Genomic DNA, 23,556 nt, shown 5'->3' with positions numbered 1-23,556 from the left:
TTCTAGAATGTGTTGCTGGAGGGGATGGAGCAGCCACTGCAGAACCCAGGATGGAGCTTGGGAGCAGAGAACAGGACCCAAAGGAACTGGAATAGACCTAGGAACAGGCTGGGATCCCTGGGACGGTCCTTTCCAGTCTGGAGCCAGCTGTTTCCCCTGTTCCCCCACCAGCCAAGTCTCAGTACCTCCTCTCACTCCCTCTCCTCTCCCTTCACCCCTCCCATTCACAGGGAGCTTCTTCCTCTCCCCAGTATGGGCTGAGAAGTCTTCAGAAAGGAAATCTGGGAATAGGCAAGTTCTGTGGAAAAGGCTTGGCCTGGATTTTTTTGTCATTTTGAGTTCCTTTTGTGAATAAAACCAACCTACAGGAGGTGGATAAGTTTGAACCTCATTACAACTATAATGAACTGTTTAAAAGCAAGGTGGAAGAAATTCGTGTTGTGGTTTTGCCTTCTGTTTAAAACGTGAACTCATGTATAAGGTGATGGCTTCCCCTCTGTTCTTCTGATGGGTACATATGGACTAGGGATCCACTTGTACTGAAATTAGACACTCGTGTGTGCCTCAACTGTACCCTTCTCCAAGATCGGTAAAAGTGTGGTAAACTCTTGCAGAATTGCTAATTTTAGCTCCTGGAGTTATGCAATTATATGAGAATCTCAGTTTTCATTAAATAAAAATGGATGGTTCTAGCCCTCCTGATTGCAGGGAAAAGCTTGAAGAAGCACATCCTATCAGCTCTAAAAACCTAAGGCAAATCAAAACAAGTCCATTTAAATATCATGACTTCTGAATAGAGCTGGTTGGAACATTTTCAGCAAAATGTTTCACAGAGACATATGAGTTTCAAAGAAGGGGACGCAGCAAGGGAGAGATTCAGGATATGTCTACAAGTGCTACAATAGCATAGCTGCAGCTACATTGCTGAAGCACTGTAGTGTTGACACTTACTACAGCAACAGAAGGGATTTTTCTATCAATGTAGGTAATCCCCCCGAGGCAGAAGGTATGTTGATGGAAGAATTCTGGCATAAACCAGTTCTTACTGGCTTGCTCGTATGGGGGTTAGGGCACCAGGGAGGAAGACAAAGGTTCAAATCCCAGAGTGATTTGGGATGAAACCCTCTGCCACACATACCCATACACTTCCCAAATTGAAAAGTTCAGGTTTTGATCTGAAAAGAGTCCTGGTAATAATGGGGGACTCTAACCATGCAGATGTTTGTTGGAACAGTAATATGGCAAAACACAAAATTTCCAGTAAGTTATTGGAATGTATTGGGGACAACTTTTTGTTTCAGAAAGTGGCGGCTGTAACTAGGGGACCAGCCATTTTAGACTTGAATCTCAGCAACAGAGAAGAATTGGTTGTAAATTTTAAGGTGGTAGGCAATTTTGGTGAAAGTGACCATTAAATGATAGTTTTCATGATTCTAAGGAAAGGAAGGAATGTGAACAACAGAATAAGGACAATTGACTTCGAAAAAGCAGTCTAACAAATTCAGAGAACTGGTATGTAAGGTCCCATGGGAAGAAAAATCTAACAGATAAAGGAGTTAAGGAGACCAGGCAGTTTCTCAAGGAGACAACAGTAAAGGCACAACTAAACAAACTATCCTAATGCAAAGGAAACATAAGAAGAATAGGAAGAGGTCAATATGCTCTATCAGGAGCTCTTTTAAATCAAAAAGGAATCCTATAAACTGTGGAAACATGGATAAATTGCTAAGCAGGAGGACAAAAGGATAGCACAGGCATGTGGAGACAAAATAAGAAAGACCACAGCACAAAATGAATTACACCTAGCAAGAAACATAAAGAGCAATAAGAAGTTCTTTAAATACATTAGGAGCAAGAGAGAGACAAAGAAAAGTGTATGTTCTCTACTTATCAGGGACGGGAAGCTAATAGCTGATGATATAAAAAACGCCGAGGTGTTTAATGCCTATTTTGCTTCAGTTTTCACTGAAAAGGTTAACGGTGACCAGATACTTAACACAATTAGTATTAACAAAAAAGGGGAAGGAATGCAAGCCAAAATAAGGAAAGAACAGTTAAAGAATATTTAGATAAGTTGGATATATTCAAGTTGTCAAGTCCTGATGAAATTCACCCTAGGGGTACTTGAGGAACTGGCTGAAGCAATCTTGGAACCATTAACAATTATCTTTGAGAACTCGTGGAGGACAGGTCAGGTCCCAGAGAACAGAAGGGCAAAAATAGTCACCCATCTTTAAAAGGGGAACAAGAAGGACCTGGGGATCAGTCAGCCTAACTTTAATATCTGGGAAGATACAGGAGCAATTTATTAAACAATCAATTTGTAAGCATCTAGATTACACAGGATTATAAGGCATAGCCAGCACAGATTTGTCAAAAACAAATCATGTCAAACCAACCTAAATTTCCATCTTTAACTGGGTTGCTGGTTTAGTGTCTTGCAGGGAAGCAATAGATATATCTTAATTTTAGTAAGGCATAGTCCCATAAAATATTCTCATGAGCAAACTAGGGAAATATGGTCTAAATGAAAGTATTATAAAATGGGTGCATAACTGGTTGAAAGACTGTACTTAAGGAATCATTATCAATGGTCTGCTGTCAAACTGGGAGGCAGCAGCTAGTGGGATCCTGGAAAGCTCAGTCTTGAGTCTGGTACTATTCAATATTTTTATTAAAAAAAGAAAAGGAGTACTTGTGGCACCTTAGAGACTAACAAATTTATTTGAGCATAAGCTTTCGTGAGCTACAGCTCACTTCATCGGATGCATTCAGTGGAAAATACAGTGGGGAGAGTTATATACACAGAGAACATGAAACAATGGGTGTTACCATACAGACTGTAAGGAGAGTGATCACTTAAGATGAGCTAATACCAGAGTAGAGAATATGCTTATAAAAGTTGTAGAGGACACAAACCTGTGTGGGGTGCAAGCACTTTGGAAGACAGAATTAGAATTCAAAGCAACCTTGACAAATAGGAGAATTGGTCTGAATAAAAGATTAAATTCAATAAAGACAAGTGCAAAGTATTTCACTTAGGATGAAAAAACCAAACGCACAATTGCAAAATAGAGAATAACTAGTAATACCGCTGAAAAGAATCTAGGGATAATAGTGGATCATAAATTGAATAAGAGTCAACAATATCTTGTAGTTGCAAAAAAGGCTTAACATAAATTCTAGGATCTATTAACAGGTGTGTTGTATGTAAGGCAAGGGAAGTAATAGTCCCACTCTACTTGGCACTAGTGAGGCTTCAGCTGGAGTTCTGTGTTCAGTTCTGAGCACACTTAAGGAAAAATGTGGACCAATTGGAGAGTATCCAGGAGAGCAACAAAAATGATAAAAGGTTTAGAAAACTTAACCTATGAGGAAGGGTTGAAAGAACTGGGCATGTAGTCAAGAGAAAGAAGACCGAGGAGGGACTTAATCATCTTCAAATATATTTAGGGCTGTTATAAAAGGGGACTGTGATCAATTGTTCTCCATATTCACTGAAGGTGGGCTTAATCTTCAGCAAGGGATATTTAGGTTAGACATTAGGAAAAACTTTCTAATTATAAGGATAGTTAAGCTCTGAAAAAGGCATTGGAGGGTAATTGTGGAAGCCCTATTTTTAAGAACAGGTTGGATAACCACCTATCAGGAAGGGTCTAGATTTACTTGGTCCTGCCTCAGTGCAAGGGGCTGAAGTTGGGGACCTCTCAAGGTCGCTTCCAGCCCTACATTTCTATGATTTCAACACGATTTTATTTCCTCAAAACTACTGAAAAGCTTGTGGGGTTTTGTCTGTTTCAATGTGAAACAAAACCAAATTTCAAGTTGCCATGCAAGAGAATTGTTGCCCTCTGCCTGGGGCTGGGGAGGATGGTGCCACCCTGACCCCTCTGAGGTACAGCGATGCCGGAATGAACCAACCCCCAAAACTGGCCAGCTGACAACGTGTACTGGGCCCCTTTTCAGGTTTCCCAGAACAGTTACCCCACAAAAGGGACACGCCTGGGAAAATCAGGACAGGCGGCACTGGCAACCCTACACTGTTGGGTGGGGGGTCCACGCGTGGGTAAGCAGGGGGCTGTGCCAGCTCTGCAGGGTGACGGGCACAGAGAGCCATGAGGCCTTGGATGGGGCAGTGGCTTTAGGAGAGCGGCGCGTGGCGCTGAACCCTGGATTTGACACCCCCTGAGACAGCCCCCGCCCCTCCCCCAGGGCTCGCTGCTCCCCCACCATGCCCCGGTCCGGGGGGGCGGGAAGCCGAACGTTCCAAAGCCCAACGGCCCCGCTCGCGCCTCCCGGAGGCCCAGCCGCCCCAGCGCAGAAGGAAGGCGAAGGTGTTGTTCTCGACGCGCAAGCGCGCTGGAGCCGACGTAGGCGTCAGAGCGTCAACCGGGCCCGCTGCGTCCAATCAGCGGGCGGCGAATGGGGGGGTGGAGGAGGAAGGCTGGAGAATGTTGTTGCGAGTCACCTGATTCTTATCGCCGCGGGTTGGGGCAGCCTAGTCAGGCACTCAGGAGGAAGCCCCTGTCCGGCCGGCCGAGGGTGACGGGGCTTGCGGAGACCGGCGTCGGGCGGCAGAAGAGCAGGGTGGGGGGTGCTGCGGTGAGCCAGCTGCGGCGCGCCCGGGGGTGGCCGCGGAGGAGGTTGGTGCTGCTGCTGGGCTCGCGCAGGGGCAGTGAGCGCCGGTGCCCCACGCGCGCGCGCGCGGGTGGGGGCGGCGGTCACTCGCTGGGTGTGGGGCGGGTGACCCCCGTGCGCGCGGGGCGGGGCAGGCGGGAGCGCGCGCTGTCGCTCGGGGACCCCAGGTCACGCCGCCCTGCGCAGCGCTTTGAGATCCGCTGGGGGCGGCCCCAGCCGGCTTCCCCTGCCTGCCCGCGGGCAGAATCCGCGCCCCTGCTCGCTGGGGCTGGAGGGGTGCTCGGCGGGCAGAGCGGAGGTGGGAGGGACCGTGTCTTCCCCTGGCACCCAGGCAGAGCTGTGGGCTGGGCGCCGGGACAGCCGCCCCAGCGCTGGCCTGCTCTGCCCGTGGCTGCCCCGATCAGGGGTTGCCCCGGGCAGGTAAGGCGGGTGGTGGTGGTGGTGGGGGGGGGGGTGGAACCGTTTGGGGCCGAGCTGTTGCTTGTTAGCTGGGCGGAATGGGCTACTCTGCGCAGCCGTCGGGGCCCGTCTCGGGAAAGGTAAATAGAAGCCGCCCCTTCTTCCCTGCCCCCACGGCACCGTGTCTTCAGGCTTTCCCGCTGAACTCGGGCAGATACCAGCCGCTGGCTTTGGCGCGGTCAGCACGCTGCTTGCTCTCTCGCAGCATCTGGCATCTAATTATTCATCTTCTCCCTTCTGCGTGTCCGCACGCCTGTGTGCTCCAGGCACATCATACGCCCCCAAACGCTTGGGAATGTCCGTCCTCTTTAAAACGAAGGAGCCCCTCAATGTTGCTAATTTGGGATCAACTATTTGGTTTTGATGGTAAAATATCTTATACAAATCCTAAATCTGAACACTACAGTATCTGTCATCAATTGTAGTGGCCCGGGAGGATTCATTTTAGACTTTCCTGGGGAGATGTACATTTTATCTGTACTGTGAAATGCCTATGATATGAAGGGCAATGTAAAATAAAATTGAAAACTAGAATTATGGAGAAATCATCACCAATTTCACTGTTAAATTAGCATTTAGAGGACATGTATTGGCATTTTTCACACCATAATATTGTAGTAATTTCAAATTAATACGGAACGTTAACACCTGCCATTATAAAACTAGGAAATACCAGTGACCCTATAGTTATATCCCTTCTGAACTGAAGACATAGCTGGGTAAGCATAAGCCAGGATGATAACTTTCATGTATAACATTTTTGCTGCTGCTGCAGATTTTATCAGTATATACTAGTATATTTTATTTGCATAAGGAAATTCAGTTTGAACTGCTACTCAGCTATTCCCTTCCTCAAGTTCCATCTAGTACTGTATTAGTTGCTACCTCTGACTACTTGTGATATTACTCTGTTCCTTTCTTGAAGGAGCTTATGTTATTTTATGTGATTCCACTTTAGGCTTTTTTAATTGTATAAGCCTCATTTGTGAAGTCAGGCTAACTTTTCTGCTTACTTCTTCTTTGCTTCTGTTCCTGCCTTTGCCAAACCACATGATAGTATTTAAACACTGAAATTTTCAAAAGGAGACTAAAGGAGGTAGGTGCCCAAATCCCACAGAATTTTAATGAAACTCTGTGGAACCCTGGGTCCAAACATCCCCAAACTTAGGGAAAGCTTAGGTTTGCATCTCAACATCGTGGCAAATTACCACATTTAATTAAGCTGGGATTTAGAACAGGAACAGTAGGTACTTTTCTCATCTTGGTCAGCTTCACAAATCATTGAAAAGAAAAAAAAACATATCTAGTTTACATCCAGATTATTTGAAAAATGCTACTTTTAGCCCTGCAAGGTGAGCCCCAGCAGCTGGAGTCAACTCACCCAGGCGCTGCAACTCAGTACAATGGATTTCTTTGCAGCGTACGCATACCCTAAGTGATTTTGCTCCCCTGAACTCTGAAGTAATGCTGTAGTTGTCTGTTCAAAATCATTGCTGTAGTCAAAAACAAACATGGGTATGAATTAAGTGTTCTAAGGGAATTTCAATATAAATTTTCATGCTTTTGTGGGTTTGTCAATCTTAATGTTGTTTTAAACTGTGTGTGTGTTTAAATTTCTAGGCTCCAATCCTGCAAACCGTTGTGTATGTAAGTAATTTTACTGAATTCGTTGGGACTAGTCATGTATTTGAGTGTTTGCAAGATTGGGGACCTAGGTAATACATTGTCTGATGCTAAACAGTTTCAGGTGTTTCACAATGGGGATTTTTAGGCTATGTCAATTTGGTTTTAGTATAAAGTATCAGAAGTTGCTTGTGGCTATTGGGGTCAGCATGTGGTAGATTGTTGCCCTTATCATTTGCTGCTGTTGGAATCACCCAATGTAAAAACTGTCCTCACATTTTATTACCCAGTCTAACATGACACCACCATTGTGGGTGTGAAAGGGGTATTTTCATACATGCATGATAGGATCGAGTCCCAAGTAATCTTATTCCAAAATTAGTGAAATTATAATCTGAGAAATATAGATCAAATAGGCAGAATTCTTCTTTCCTGTTATGTAAATTTGGGAAATTTATGTTCACATAAGCCCCCCCCCACTTTTTGGTACACCCTGCACCAACCTGTCCCAATGTGTGGGGCATGCTAGCTAGGAGTGTGTATGGACAGGCCTCTTAGTTGTTTACGAGAATTTTAGTTTCATTGGTTGGTTTTTTTTAATCTGTAGCTGTTGGGCCACCTTGTTTACATTAGCCTCATTAGCACTACAAAAGTGATTTCCACCCCTTCTTGTCAACTGTTGAGAATAGTCCACTTCCACCTTAATTGAATTGGCTCATTAGCACTCACCCCCCTGTGTATTTATACCTCTCTACTGTATGTTCCACTCCATGCATCTGATGAAGTGGGTTTTAGCTCACGAAAGCTTATGCCCAGATAAATGTGTTAGTCTCTAAGGTGCCACAAGGACTCCTCGTTGGTTTTGGGCCTGTATTTGCTGCAGTTACTGCAAGTTTTGGCCACACATGATTACCCTTAACTCAGGTGCTCTGGTGTTTTTAACTTGAGTTGATTGGCTGAGGAGGGGAGAATAGGCTAAAACTTGAATGATGGCAACTTGTCAGCTGTTAGTTTGCATCCACCCTACAGAGTGTGTTAACACCACTGAAGTGCTGGTAGTCCTCCAGTGCCTTCCTCATCTCCCACCCTGTGCCCTGAAAATACCGACAAGAAAAAATTGATAGTGGCCCAATTTACTACAGCACTAAGAACCATGGGATGTGCCCCCAGAAATCTAGTGCCACACACAAATGAATGCGCTGCCACTGTGGATACAACTTTAATATTGTTTTACATTGTGGCCACTCGCTCCATCTAGGCTAAGGCCTCATCTTCATTAGGAAAGGGCTTGTTCTGAATGCATGTTAGGTGACACAAAGTAGTTTTTCGTTTTCATGTGAGTTAGCAGGCCACGGTTCTGTGGGAGAACCTAGGGTTTACTTCAACCAGCTAACTTGTGTGACTTTGACAAATTGCTTTGTTTTCACTAGGATTTTACCTTGTGTTAGGTTTCAGAGTAGCAGACATGTTAGTCTGTATCCGCAAAAAGAAAAGGAGTACTTGTGGCACCTTAGAGACTAACCAATTTATTTGAGCATAAGCTTTGGTGAGCTACAGTTGTATCCGATGAAGTGAGCTGTAGCTCACGAAAGCTTATGCTCAAATAAATTGGTTAGTCTGTAAGGTGCCACAAGTATTCCTTACCTTATGTTAGTTACTGCATGTTAGCTGACATGAGTTAACATTACCCCTTTTGCTAGGGAATACACACCCAACTTGCCATGAGTAACTTGAGCACAGATAACTTGAATAATCTCTATGAAGACATACCCTAGGGGAAGCTTAGGCTATCACGTGGCCTGCTAACATGTCTTCGTATGTTAGTCGGCATCTTGTTGAGTATTGACATCTTTTCAGTCATGTTAAGACAACACAATTGAAAACCAGACCTGTTTTCCTTTTCCATGGGGTCGTTTCTTTATGAGCAGATCTTGGATGGTATATCCGTATATATGTGTATTTACCTGTGTTAGGTACATAGGTCACAATATCAGAGAGCTTTTCAAACATTAATGACTCTTTTCCACACAGCCCTCGTATGAGGTAGGAAAGTTTCATCCGTATTTTCTATGTGGAGACTGAGGTACAGAGAGACTGACTTGCCTGAGGTCGCACATGGAGTCTGGGTGGCTAAGCTGCAAATTGAAGCCAAGTCTTCAGAGTAGCTGTCCTGTGCCTAACCACAAGACTATCTTCCCTTCCCTATGTCCTGCACATTCTAGTCAAATTTATTTATGCCTCTGTCCTCACTGAGGTGAAATCTTCAAAATTTTACTTTTAAACTTTTTATTCCGTCTACTTTCTGAAAACTTATTTCAGTTTTGCAAATGTTTATTTGAAAAGCTTTTTCAACTGGGCACGGTTAGATTTTTTGATCAAATATTTTAAAATTGTTTCTCGAATGTAACTGCTTCTGTTAAATCCTTCAGGATGATTCTTGGCTCTGTCTCAGATTAGTAAGTAATATATAAGAGTTCTGCACAGTTAGTTCTGTTTTATTAAATGCGTTTTATACACCTGTGTATGTACTCAAGCAGCTTCCCCAGTACTAATCAACTAACAAAATCCTTAGGGCTGTGTTTAAAGCCATTGTATGTCATTTTCCATACTTAAAAAATGTTAAAGAATTAAGAAATTCTTGAATTAAGAAATGAAATGATTTAAATCTAAAATATATGAAATAATTCACATTTTTAGGAGGGAATGAGTTTGCAAAGCTTCTAGGTCATGAGGGGAAAGGTGAAGGATTTTACTTTTTAAATAAAGCAGGAGCTGACAGTAAACTCTCTTAAATTTTTACACACATTTTCTGGTTCACTATTTAAGAATATTTCTTTTCTCTAATCCTGGGAGTGTTCATAAATGTGAATTTTTATCTTGGAACTTGTCTCAAATGTGAGACGACACTTTGAGTGTAAAGTAATGGTGTCTGAAGATGGGTAGAGGTTTAGAAGACCCAACCGTATGACCATGTGACCTGCTTCATGGATTTAACATAAGTCATGTTACAACAATTTCACTCTTACACTAAATTGACTTATTGTGGTCCATTCCAATTCTCTTTTAGAAAGTCAAACTGTCACAGTGCTTTATGTTCTTCTTGAAATGTGGGCTATGCCCACAATAGGTATCTCTATAATTGCACTGTTTTTCACAAGAATTTCTTTTGAATGCTATTGGGGTGAGAATTTGTGGTGGATGGAAGGTAGGAGTGGGGACTTCTAAATCCCATGCCCAACCTTAAAAATGTTTAAAATTGAAACTACTACCCAGAAAAGTTTAATAAGGCTATTACTGACTCTGACCCAAACAGTGAATGTTGGGTAATGAATCAAACATGCTCTAAGATAAGGAAGAATTAGGTTGAGTCATGGAAACAGTTTCTAGCTTTAGAATATTCTACTTTAGTGTAGGGGAAATAATATGTGAACTGCATTATTCATTGCTGAAAACTTACCTGATTTTAGTGTTTTTTCTTAAAGCTCCAGCTTCCAGAGTCTTACCACTTACTCTTAGCTCACATAACTTCCAAGAAAACCTGGACAAGGTGAACCCTAAAAGTTTTAAAAAACCAAAACAAAACAGAAGGCAAACCAAAACAATTGTAAGTCTGTTTTCAAAATCTCATGGATTTTTTTAAGACAAAAAAAAAATGGTTTTGCTGGCCCCTGACTACTTAATTTGGATTCAGCAAAGCTCAAAATAATACTGTGATAAGAATCATGGGTCGGCATAGGGACATACTAGATGACCTAATAAGCTCTTAATTATATTGAAAGTATAATGTTAGTGTTGTGCCAGACGTTTTGACTAGTGACTTAAAGAATACACTTTTGTTCTTAATTTATGAGTGAGGTAACTGCTTCTTTTGCTTTATGTTGGGAAATAAAATTAATACTATCTTAATTTCTTTGTTTAAAAATCATCCTGGTTCCTTTAAAAATGTTTGCAAAGTAAAGATGAACAAAAACAGATAGAATGCTTGTTCATGCCTTGTCAGCATAACATAATGAATCAGCAACTCTTAACTACTGCAAGCATTCATCTGAAACATAACTCTGTATCCATAAAAGGAGAGGGAGTTGGGGGAAGGGGCATAGATATAAACTGTTGTTTAAAATCTACTGCTAACATCTTGCTGAACTGCCAAGTGGCCACACTGGTTCTCTGAATAGTAGTAAATACCTTTAGTTCTTTTCATTTAAAGATTTCAAAGCTTTTTTTTTTTAAAAAAAATAAAAGTCTAAGTATCATTCCTCTTTTGCAGATGAGGAAATTGAGGGAGGTACAGTGACTTTCTTAAGGTTGAATAGCAGCTCAATGTCCGAGTCAAAAATGGGAACCCAGATTTCTTGTCTCCTGATCTAGTGCCCTATCTGATGACCACATTGTCCTTTTACTATTTAAGAACTTAAAATTTTTTATTAAGGCGCACACATTACATGCAGAGTGATGCAGACCACCTTTGTCTGTATTAGCAGCTACTAATGGCTTCAAGTCCCACACTCTGTCTATTCAAGTGATAAATGACAGCTTCACTGTCTTTGTGGCACAGTGGACAACTTAAACTGCTTCAAGACCTCTAAATCAGATCAGATTGCAGTTACTAGAGAGTCATTCTGTCTTAGTTATGCAGTTCATGCAGAGTTCCTGAAGAGGTTAACTGGACATAATGTTCAGAAGGTGAGACTTGCTTATCACAAAAGATTAATATCCCAAATGTGGTACTAATTGAAATGGATAATTGTCACCATGTTCTACACACATTGTGAAGTAAAAGTCTCATGCTTGCTGTGTTGCAAAGTTCTGCAGGTGGGAGGATGGAGCTTGTCTTAAGGGGGAAATGTCTGTTGGCCCCAGATTTAGAAGTAAAGGAAAACATGCATACAGAGTTAGCTGACTGGTGGAAAACACACCTGTAACTGATACCTGAGTCTGAGAATGGTGGATCAGATCTTCCTCCATTTGGGGACCTCAGAAGTGTGTTTATTTACCATTTGGTTAAACAAGAAGCTGCTCTTGGTGCCAAGAAAACATTGTTCTGGCAAGTTGAGCCTTCTCCATACATTGGTGAAGGAAGCTTGCATGTGCTTTCCCTGCTAGTTCCTGTGAAGATAGTAAGTGTCCTGGTTAGAGCTGGGAAAGTTGATGAAATGTCTAGAGGTATCATACTAATCCTATACTAGTAAAGACAAATATAGTCTGTTGGAGTTGGTATTACCTAAGGCAGGGGTTCTCAAACTGGGGGTTGGGACCCTGTACGGCGTCATAAGATTATTATGGGGGAGGGTGTGTCAGCCTTCACCCCAAACCCCGTTTTGCCTCCAGCATTTATAATGGTGTTAAATATATAAGTGTTTTTAATTTATAAGGGGGGGATCGCACTCAGAGGCTTGCTATGTGAAAGGTGTTGCCAGTACAAAAGTTTGAGAACCACTGAGCTAAGGTCTCAGACTACTTGGCAACCTAGACCTAAATTCTATGGCAAGATTCCAGTGTTCTGAAAGACTGGTGCAGTACATGGGAAATTCTGCAGCTGCTTCATTTAAACTATAAAAAGTAGGTTTTTAATATTTAAGTAAATTAAATAAAGGAACCCATAGTGTCTCATGTCTATTATGGTAGTATATGAAATTGATCTTATGATTTCTCTATACTTCCGGTGTTTGTGTCAAAGCTTTTTTTATATGGACAACACAAATGGAGAAGCTGGAGGTGCTGGCAGTTGAATAGAGGGCAGTTTGGAGGTGTGGGAGGCAGTTAAGGATTGTGGGGTAAGCACACTTGTTGGATGTTTCTATTAAAATGTCCAGCAGTGAAATAGTGAACAGCAGTGACATTTGAACTGTCTTTTTTTAGGTTAGAAACTTACATAATTACATGTATCATTCAGACCTCTTGCCTGTTGTGTTTCAGGTTGTCTGTAGACTCTAGTATTGCACCAGATCAGTACATGCTAACAATTTCAGGGCTTTCTTTGCTGCCATAAGAGCTAGAAAGTTTTTTCTGAGGCACAACTCTTTACTGAGAAATTGATTTAATACTAAATTGAGCCGTTGTAGAGTACACAAGGCTCAGGTTCTTTTGTTTTTTAAAAAGATGATCAGAATGAGTCTGATCATATCACTACAACACCACCTTTTCTAATCCAGTATAATTCTCTGATTCATGAGAACTGAATCACGGTGTCTCAAGTTCTGATTTCTTGAGATGCTCTGCTAGGAAGACTTGATGTAGAAAGGGTATTTTTGCTATGAAGAGACTGACAGAGATCCTTTAAAATACCTCATACAGAATATTGCTGGACTCTTGTATTTGTTTGAGGCTTGCTTTGAAACTGACTTGCTTTATACTCATTTACTAGTTATCTTGCCCTATAATGAATATGGTAAAGTAGTTTCTCTGCACCTTCTTGTCAGGTTCAGATGGATGTATTTCCCCCCACCATAAAATTTACATCTTCTTTGGCACAGGATGTTCATGTGGTGCTGATGAAAGCTCCTTTTGAACCACATCATATCTTTTGAGCCCAAGTTACTTACTTGGACGTTTCTTTTCTTAGTTCTAATGATACCCCTGAGTGTTCAACTTAAGGCTTGTGCCAATTTCTGCAGGTATAAAGTGGTGCAATCAATGTAATACATGAATTACAAAGGTGGTGATGGACTTTAAATGAGCCAGTCATGGCAACATTTTTCCTTCACTCATGTCCACATCCCAAGAGACCTTTATCCATAAATTTAATGACAAAAGGTCCTTATGTTTTTATATTGAATAGACAAGGCCCGTCAGGAAGTCCACCCAAGTTTTTTATATATATACATTAGAGAAACATAACTATGACCAGAAGAGCCATGTCTCAGTGATGGTATGATTTCTCATAATTATAACTTGGCAGGCCTGTGACTTGCATATCCTTACAGCACTCAGTCCATTCTTGCATACAGTACAACTGCTAGCCTTAAATCTGTTTCAGTACAGGAGTCTTGCAGCAGCCATGTGGTCATCTTTCTCTACATTTATAAAACCTTATTTCCCCCTTAAATCTTTATTTAGGTTGAGTGTCTTGTGGAGTCTGTTCCCTAGCTGTGTGTATGTGTCCGTCCCATATATAATCAATGCACCACTATTGTTGTCTTTCACAGTGCTGACACATTTCCGTTAAAAAAGCAAATAAATAAAACCCATTCAAGAATAAGAAACAATAACACAATAGCCTTAAAGAAAAGGAAATTACTTGAGTACTGTGAGATGTTGCTGAACTCTCGCTTGTTACCCACCTTTTTTCAGAATCTGGGAGATTTTTAAGGGTTTTTTTTTGCTTATCCTGATGAATGTACGCATGCTTTTAATCTGTTTTGGGGAACACTTTCATCTTCCATTCATCAAGGAATTGGCCATGGAATGTAAAGGGTTTTTTTGGTACTTAATGTTGCTCTGCATGTGAGACAAACCTACCAGTACCTAGGAGGGTCAAAAATATGTTGGCCAGTATAATTTATTTTGCTTGGTGGGGCTGGGTGGGGAGGAGTGGTTAGAATAAGCTATATCTGCAAAAGTTCACTTTTGTTGGTGTATTGTGTCTACATTAGGAGCTATATTGGCAAATCACTTCTAATGTAGACTTGTCCTAGGACTCCAGTGATATATTTTTGTTACAACAAGAATTGCAGGCACCTGTAACTTCTGCTCTCTCTTACCACTAACCTGTTCTGATCTTAAAATGTAACTTTATTTAAAGCATTCCAATGTAATATAATTATAACACAGATGCGTAAAACTTTAAACTGATGAATTATTTGTTTTAATAAGAATACCAGAAACACACAATTCTTCTACAGATCATAGGATTTTTCTACCCTGAAAAATGACTAGAGGTGGCTGCTGTTGTTGTGTGGTTTTTTTTTTTTTAACCCACCTTCTTACTCAGATCCTTCCATTGTATGTATTTGGCAATATCTGTTTACCTTAGAAAGAGAAATTATTGTGTGTTGCTTTTTACTTATGTTGACAGTGCAGTGCCAACGCTGTTAAAATAGTGTGCATTCTTGTGTATCCTTATAGAGAGATTTACTCAGTTCAAGTTACACTTGTACAGATCCACTGAAAGCATTGGGATTGCACAGATGTCACTGAGATCTAATTTACTCTGCAGAATCTTTATGCTGGTGGTGACGAACAAGAAAGAAACAACCAAGCTGGACTTTGAGAACGCGAGATAATCTTGTAAGGCTGGTGGTTAAGAGGGAAAATATTTTTACTTGCAAGCTAAATATTTTGATCTGGAAATCCATGAAAAAAAACATGGACCTCAGATTAATATTTTCTCACTTTTCAGAGTAGAATTGCACTTAAAGGAACCAAAAATATTTTTGATACTTGTAGTGGAGTAGCAAAATATGCTGGGGAGGTGAAATAAAGTATGTACACAGGACCATATTTCCCAAAAAATGTACAACTTTAAAGTTATGTAAAATTTGTGGCCTTAGGGCCTTTGATACTGTTATAGCACTGAAGACAGTGTTTCATTTTATAACTCGGACATGATGGAAGTTTCATATTAATTTAGTAGTGAGTTGTCACACTGCATCTGTTTCTTTTTATTTGGGCGGAGGGGAAGGGCATGTTTATCTCATAGGGAAATTTTTTGCTGACCTAACTGTAAAAGTGTCGCAAGGGGATACCTGCATACTCTGTTTCTTCTTATCTGGTGCATTTGGCCACTTAATCTGGTGTAAATTATTTTAATTGGCTATGTGTTAATTTTACAGTAATATGCTGATATTTGAGGTTCTCTTACAAGTTATCAGCTGCCTAATTTCTAGTGTTTCTTACTCAAGTATTCGTTTTAAAATAAGCTGCTAGCTTTTTATTCTTTGAAGGGGCAATGTGATTTGGACTTCAAAAGTTCACTTTTGAAATAATGAAATAAACTGTCAGCGCTGACCATTCTATTTGGCTGCTGTTTGTGCTTTGCTTGCTCATTTACGGATTGTTGCGGGGGACACGTCTAAGACTGTCACGAAGTAGAAAAACTTAATAACCCTATGTATTTCTCTTAAGAGACAGATACACCATAAATATCAAAATTAAAAAAGGTTTGCTTTGTTTTCCCTGAAGAAGACTAAACCTAGCGACTCATATGTGCACTAGTGCCTGCTAACTCATTACCTTTTAAAAGTCTACTGTGGAGCTGGTTATGCTCCCCAGATGATCCCTTTTCAGGGAAGGGCAATTCTTAAATATCCTTGGCTACTAAACCAAGATATAATCCTAACATCTCTTCTGAAAACTGCCATCTTTGGGTCTAGCATATGAGAGAGAATATGGTGGGTCTGCAGGTGCATGTGCGGACATGAGGACATGGTAGTACAGCTATATGGTCTCTAATCATGTGTGTGAGCCCCAACATTAGAGAAGAATAGATGATTTATTAGACGGACATTTAAAGCCTGTGCTGAGGGAAGCACCCTAATTTCTCAGTTAAAAAAAACACAATAAGATAGCCATCCTTTTGATCTTTGTCTTTACTTCTCTAAACTATGCTTTATCTGTGTATTGTGTTTTGACAGTTTTTTTTTTTCCCATGAGCATTTGTGGTGCTGTACTTTTTTTCCCTTTTGTTTCTTATATGCCATTATTTAGACTTGACGAGGAAGCATTTCACTAACTACAGCAATTTTAAAAGAAATGAAACTGTCCTTTCCTGAAAACTTTGAAATACAATGTGCAATTTCCTGTATTGTATGCATCTAAAATATTTCAAAATCTGGATTTCATGCTTAAAAATAATTTAAAAAATGGAAATAAGAACTTACTTTATTTTGAGTTCTTTAAAGGAGTAGCTTGTCAGTAGCAAATTAAAAAATCAGTTAGATAAAAAGTGCTTATTTAAAATTTTGATTTGAAGGCACCTGAATTGTTTAAACAAACTAACACGAACTGAAGGGACCAAACTTAAACATTGTGATAGAAGCAGTGCTGGCAGCTCACTGCTGACTTTAAACATATAAGTGGGGAGAGGTTTGAAATCATCTTACGTGTAGTTTAGTCATTGGGTGGAGACTATCCTTTTCTGTGTATGCGTAATAGGCTTTTTGGTCCTCTAGTATGAAGAAGGGGATATTTTAACTGGACTAGATAGATCTTGGAATGGATTCATATCTAGAAAAACTTTGGTTTTGATTTCTGGTGTATGTATTGTCTCATTCTTGGTTATGTTTGGTGAAACAGGCAGAGTGAGTGCATAAGGATTTCATTTGGGAGGGTGGAAAAAGCAATTTAAAAAACTGCTTTATAACTTATGCTGTATGTACCTACTCTGCCATCTTCTATAGACACAACTAGCTTTGCGTGAGCTTTCATCCTAGCAATGAAATCTTATCTGTTTTCAGTTTTGCATTTCACTTTTTTGTTAGCTTGCCATCGTATTCCTAGTTCCTTGCTGTGCCTTTGTGACCTTTGGGTACTGTATACAAGGAAATTACTTGAATACTGTGAAACACCCACCATTTGTATCTCTGCACTACAATATCTGGGATCAATGGGATGAGTTAAGAACATAGACGCATGGAATCCTAATTTACTTTATTTGCTTTTCACACTTAATGATGTGTACATTTTGGTGTGGTATGACTCTTCAGGTAGAAGGAATTTAATGATTAACTTAAATTACATTACATTAATTAAATTATATATTTCTAAGCCCCTTCATTTTCAGTTTAAACCAATTTTTACTGAAAAATTCCTGGATTTTACAAAAAGTATTGAGTTTTTTCCAATTTTTACTTTATGTTTGTATCATTCAAATATATAAAAAATAACTAGTTTTATTCGGAAAATTACATGAGATACTATGTATTATGATGATACATTAATCTGTGTGTATATGAAAAGCTGCCTGTTGAAGTAAGGCTATGTATTAGTCTAGAAGATGCACATAATAAACAAACAGGCGTGCATGCAAGCGCCAAAGTGTGTGTGCATCTGAACGTACTGATGAATCTCATGCTGACCGCGTACACATTTCAAGCTGTTAGCAGATGATGTTTAAAGATTTGACACACTAAAATGGAAAGAAAACAGAAATCTGTATCAGAATGTTTCAGAACACAAGAAAGTATTCGAAAGTTTAAAAAGAAACAAAATAGGAAAAAAGGACGAAGTTGAGGGTGTGTGCTGCAAATGGTGTCGCCCAGTTATTAAATATAAATATAGGCTAATAGTTAAGTCTATAACAGTAAGCCGGTTATTCAAATGAGAAGTTTTATTTGGGGATTAGAGATGTATTGTTTTCTTTAACTCAGAGGTGGCATTGTGTTTTGAGTTCTGTTTTAGTTCTGCAGCAAACCACACTGATGAATGGAATTCAGCGCATTAATCTACTGTATACTGTCCCTCTGTATTTCCATCCACCAAAATAAACCTCGATATTTACCCAGAACAATTAATAATTTTTTGCGCTTATTTTCACCTGTTTTTGTTGTGATGGTAATAAACACTGATAAATTACTGGGAAAAAATAAAATAAAAACTGGAAACAAGGGGCCCTATGTATTTAACAATTCCTATGCAAACTGTTGCATATAATTAGTAGTTAATTTACATGTTTTTTTTATCTGAAATAATGTTTGTTTTTAAAATCTCAAATGTTACTTTGAGGTCTTTCTCACATTAAAAAAAAAAAAAAGACTGCTCAGGCTTTACAGCCATGCTGTGGCTGTATATTCGTGGAAAACCTGACATGAAAACTTCTAATCTTTTAATTTTTTGTTTTTATGCAGTTCTTGCTATTTTTCCCAGTTGATGTACAGTAGAACCTCAGGAACACCTCAGGAATGGAGGTTGTTCGTATCTCTGAAACGTTCATAACTCTGAACAAAATATTATGGTGGTTCATTCAAAAGTTTACAACTGAGCATTGGCTTTATACAACTTTGAAACTTTACTAATCAGAAGAAAAATGCGTAAGAATCTTAATTTAAATGAAATAAGCACAGAAACAATTTTCTTACCTCATCATTTTTTTAAACTTTCCCTTTATTTTGTTGTTAGTTTACGTTTAACACAGTGCTGTACTGTGTTTGCTTTTTTTGGGTCTCTGCTGTTGCCTGATTGCATACTTCCAGTTCCAAATGAGGTGTGTGGTTGGTTAGTGAGTTCGTAACTCTAGTGTTCATAACTCTGAGGCTCTACTGTATTATTAAAAATCCTCACTTTTTATCAAGGCAGGGTTGGTGTCACAAAGTTGGTCTTCACAATGTAAAATAATAGGCTACATAGCTGTAAAATCAGCCCTGCAGAAGATTTTCCAGCCAAACAACATCAGCATCAAGAGTATGAATCTGTCCCTCATCCTACCCCATTTACCTCAGTGAGTAATTTCACTGTCTAAATGGGGGCCCTGTGATAGATATTCAGTTGAGGTGATATACCCTTCCAGCTGTGGAAAAAATTTCCAGCCAACTATTCTGGATGCTGTGCTCAACTTTATCTCCTTTTCTTCAGAAGCTGTTTGCTTCTACAAGACCTCAATAAGTTCATGGAGGATAGGTCCCTCAGTGGCTATTAGCCAGGATGGGAGGGATGGTGTCCCTAGCCTCTGTTTGCCAGGAGCTGGGAATGGGCGACAGGGAATGGATCACTTGATTACCTGTTCTTTCATTCTCTGTGAAGCACGTGGCATTGGCCACTGTCGGAAGACAGGATACTAGGATAGATGAACCTTTGGTCTGACCCTGTATGGCTGTTCTTATGTTCTCAAGATCCAATTTTATGGGGGCTTGTTTTAAAGGGACTTGTGGCTTTTCCTTTAATGTTAAGTGTAGTGCAGGGGAGTTTCTGGTTCTCGTTATTGGTGTCATTGATACCTCACTGATGTTGGTGACTGTTTAAAAATAGCGAGCATAATTTCTGTGTTTTTCATTGATAGGTTGTCTGGATTAGTTTTTGGGGTATGAAGGGAGAATCTCCCACTAGAACACTAACACTGTACTGAGTGCTAACAGACTGGGTTGTGGCATTTTTACCAGTATTAGTACTATTACCCCCTTCCTAACCCAACCCAAAACAAAACAAAAACCCCTAGTGTTGACAAAACCATACAGACTTCTTATAGGATCCCCCAGTGGAAAAATACAACTCTGGCTGACATTAGGCTATGAAGGTAGATTAAAGTATCTTAACTTTATGGGTGTATCTGCACTAAGAAAATTCTCTAGCAGCCGTGCAACCAACGCTGTAAGCTGCAGGGTAGATTGAATGCAGGATTTTCTACCGCAGTTAAATGACAGTGACCTTGTGTACATTATAATACTCAGATGTGTTTGAACACAGTTGTCAAGATTAGATTTAAGTGACACTCTTGCCCATAATGCAGCTGTCTGGACAAATTGTGTTCAGCCTTGTCAGCTAAATGTGACATACTCTGGCCCCAGCATCTTTTAATTGTGGTTAGCTGACACTTGCTGAATATAGATTGTCATGGTCTACAAAAAACTGGGCAGCCTGGTATCAACCAACTTGCCTTTACAACTTTATTCAACCATGACCGTCTGTGTTCCATCAGGAGTCTGTCTCTAGAGAAGGTGGGGATGTACAAATATAGCATAGAGGTAGGACTGGAGAATGTGAGTGAACTTGGTCTGTGCTAGGTTCTGGAAGAGAGCAGATAACAAGGGGTGGAGAGGCTAGGGTGTCTGCTATCTTTGTTTTCCTTGGGTACTCTCCTCTTCTCCACACACGTTCTGTCCTGAGAGTTTAGGAATATCTGTAGGAAAATGGAGTGCATGAGCTCTTCTATGAGTCTTAAAGTTGTGTTTTAAATCATGTATTCATGTACTCCCTTAAATAGTGATTTACTGATAATCTGAAGCTTTTCCACCAACCAGAATCTCTCAGCCCAGTGGGAATACTAACATTATCAGTCATGTCAGTCTAAACAAATTTTGGCATCAAGGCCATATTTTGGAAATTATCGTTCTTACTCTTGTAGTTCCCTCCTCTTCCTTCCCATTAGGGATGGAGGGGTGACACTTCTACTAAATGATGTCAGGTGACATCAATATAACAATGGGTAATGAAAGAATGTGTTGGTGTTTTTTGGTTTGATGAAACTGCATGTTCAAACATATGAACTTGCGCATATTGGGAGACGTGCTGTTTTTGTTGTACAGAACCTTTGCTCATCCAACACTGAGACAGACAAATTAGAGGAAGAGAGAGTGATCATGCAGTGTGGGGAAATGAGACAGCAGTGATAAATAGGTGTAGAAGAAAAGAACACATGCAAACGAAGTGAGGTGGGAAGAGAAGGGGGAAGAAAATAGTGTGAGGGAAAGGACAGAAGTAGAGAGATCAGCTGGGAAGTGGAAAGGAAAGTTAGTTACCTTGATTGGTTTGGTAGATTAGTTGTAGAGGGAACTGGGTCCATCTTTTCTAGAGAGAGGAATAATCATTACAGTGCACGCTTGCCATGTCAGGTTTGAAACACCTATTTCCATCTCTAGGTATCTTACAAACCTTGCCAATGCAATGACAAAATTACAAGTAATTGTCCGTATACCAACCCCCAAGATTATAAAAACAAACAATACCTCTTACCATTGCCACTATTGCTGGGTATCCCTCAATCCATCATATAGATCAAATACTAGACAACGTGTATTTCTGGTATTACTCCATAGCAGCATATGAAGTTAAGGATGAATTTTGCCAGTTGACTTAAAAAGAATGCTCTTTTAATGTTAGGCATTTTGAACAATTGAATAAAAATTAGGGCTGCCTATTAATCACAGTTAACTCACGTGATCAACTCAAAAAAAAATTAACTGTGATTTAAAAAATAATTCTTGATTAATTGCACTGTTAATAGAATACCATTTAAAATTATTAAATGTTTTTGGATGTTTTTCTGCATATTCAAATATATTGATTTCTATTACAACACAGAATACAAAGTGTACAGTGCTCACTTTATATTTTTATTTTTTTATTAAAAATATTTGCACTGTACAAATGAACTGAAAAATAGTATTTCTTTTATCATCTCATACAAGTACTGTAGTGCAATCTCTTTATCATGAAAGTGTAAACTTATAAATGTAAGGGTTTTTTGTTTGTTTTTACATAACTGCACTCAAAAACAAAACAATGTAAAACGTTAGAGCCTACAAGTCCACTCAGTTCTACTTCTTGTTCAGCCAATCGCTAAGACAAGTCCGTTTAGATTTACGGGAGATACTGCTGACTGCTTCTTTACAATGTCACCTGAAAGTAAGAACAGGCATTTGCATAGCATGTTTGTAGCCAGGGTTGTAGGTATTTAGGTGCCAGATATGCTAAACATTCATATGCCCCTTCGTGCTTCGACCACCATTCCAGGGGACATGCTTGATGATGCTTGTTTAAAAAAAAAAAAAAAAAAGTGTTTGAACTCCTTGTGGGAGAATTGTATGTCTCCTGTTCTGTTTTACCCACATTCTGCCATGTATTTCATGTTATAGCAGTCTTGGATGATCACCCAGCACGTGTTCATTTTAAAGAACGCTTTCATGCAGATTTGACAAAATGCAAAGAAGTACCAGTGTGAGGTTTCTAAGGCTAGATACAGCACTCGACCCAAGGTTTAAGAATCTGAAGTGCCTTCCAAAATCTGAGAAGGACGAGGTGTGGAGAATGCTTTCAGAAGTCGTAAAAGAGCAACACTCCGATATGGAAACTGCAGAACCTGAATCACCAAAAAAGAAAATCAACCTTCTGCTGGTGGCATATGACTCAGATGATGAAAATGAATATGCGTCGCTCCGCTCTGCTTTGGATCATTATCAAGCAGAACCAGTCATCAGCATGGACACATCTTCTGGAATAGTGGTTGAAGCATGAAGGGATATATGGATCTTTATCGCATCTGGCATGTAAATATCTTTCAATGCCAGCTACAACAGTGCCATGCGAATGCCTGTTCTCACTTTCAGGTGACATAAAAAAGACATGGGAAGCATTATCTCCTGCAGATTGTAACCAAACTTGTCTGTCTGAGCAATTGGCTGAAGTAGGACTGAGTGGACCTGTAGGTTGTAAAGTTTTTCATTGTTTTATTTTTGAATGCAGTTATTTTTTGTACATAATTCTACATTTGTAAGTTCAACTTTCATTATAAAGAGATTGCACTACAGTACTTGTATTAGGTTGTAATAAAAAATAACTATAAAATGACCACTGTACACTTTGTATTCTGTGTTCTAATTGAAATCAATATATTTGAAAATGTAAAAAAATCCAAAAAATTTTCAATAAATGGTATTCTATTGTTTAACAGTGTGATTAATTGCGATTAATTTTTTTAATTGCACAATTAATTGCGATTAATTTTTTTAATCGCTTGACAGCCCTAAGAAAAATGTTGCTATTTTCCAAGGCCATGTGAAAAAAAGTTTAAAAACGTCATGTTTAGTGACGTCATGTATGTAGTAATAATGTATGTATGCAAATTTTTTTAAGTGAAACTGCTTTGTGACTTCCGAGGGACCATCTCTGGGCTTCAAATAGTAGCTCTGTTTCCATGGCTGTTCAGCTTTTTTTCCAGGTGCCTCTTTTGAGACTGCCAATGAGGAAGCTTGTTTCTAGTGTCTATGATGCAGGCGCTTTCTCCCTGAAAATGCAAGCATGTTCCACATAGGCCACCAAGCAGCCATGCAAACCAACTAACTAGTTGCAAAATGTTGCATATCTTATTTCCATTTTTTTTATTGTGGGATCACTTGAGCTATTGAGTCATTATTGCTGTATTTAAGTAGCATATTGTAGGATTTCTTTGAATTTGTTTTCTCTTCATAG

The 23,556-nt window shown here is 39.7% G+C and overlaps 1 protein-coding gene across 9 annotated transcripts in view; it reads left to right on the top strand.

The window, feature by feature from the left end:
• The first annotated feature begins 4,428 nt into the window (after positions 1 to 4,428).
• The window catches only part of BACH1 (BTB domain and CNC homolog 1), a 56,363-nt gene continuing 37,235 nt past the window's right edge, over positions 4,429 to 23,556 (top strand). The window contains exons 1-4 of one of the 9 annotated variants that reach the window (XM_075133225.1): positions 4,433 to 4,643; positions 6,718 to 6,744; positions 10,203 to 10,324; positions 14,785 to 14,946. The gene's annotated coding sequence lies outside the window, so the exon portion shown is untranslated. Of the gene's footprint in view, positions 4,644 to 5,089; positions 5,178 to 6,717; positions 6,745 to 10,202; positions 10,325 to 14,784; positions 14,947 to 23,556 lie in introns of those variants that run through there. The other 8 variants (XM_075133239.1, XM_075133228.1, XM_075133242.1 and 5 more) reach the window with 8 other exon arrangements.

This window comes from Caretta caretta, chromosome 1 (assembly GCF_965140235.1).
Source record: "Caretta caretta isolate rCarCar2 chromosome 1, rCarCar1.hap1, whole genome shotgun sequence".
In the NCBI taxonomy this organism is placed as follows: domain Eukaryota; kingdom Metazoa; phylum Chordata; order Testudines; family Cheloniidae; genus Caretta; species Caretta caretta.
This window is presented reverse-complemented; position numbering and strand designations above follow the sequence as displayed.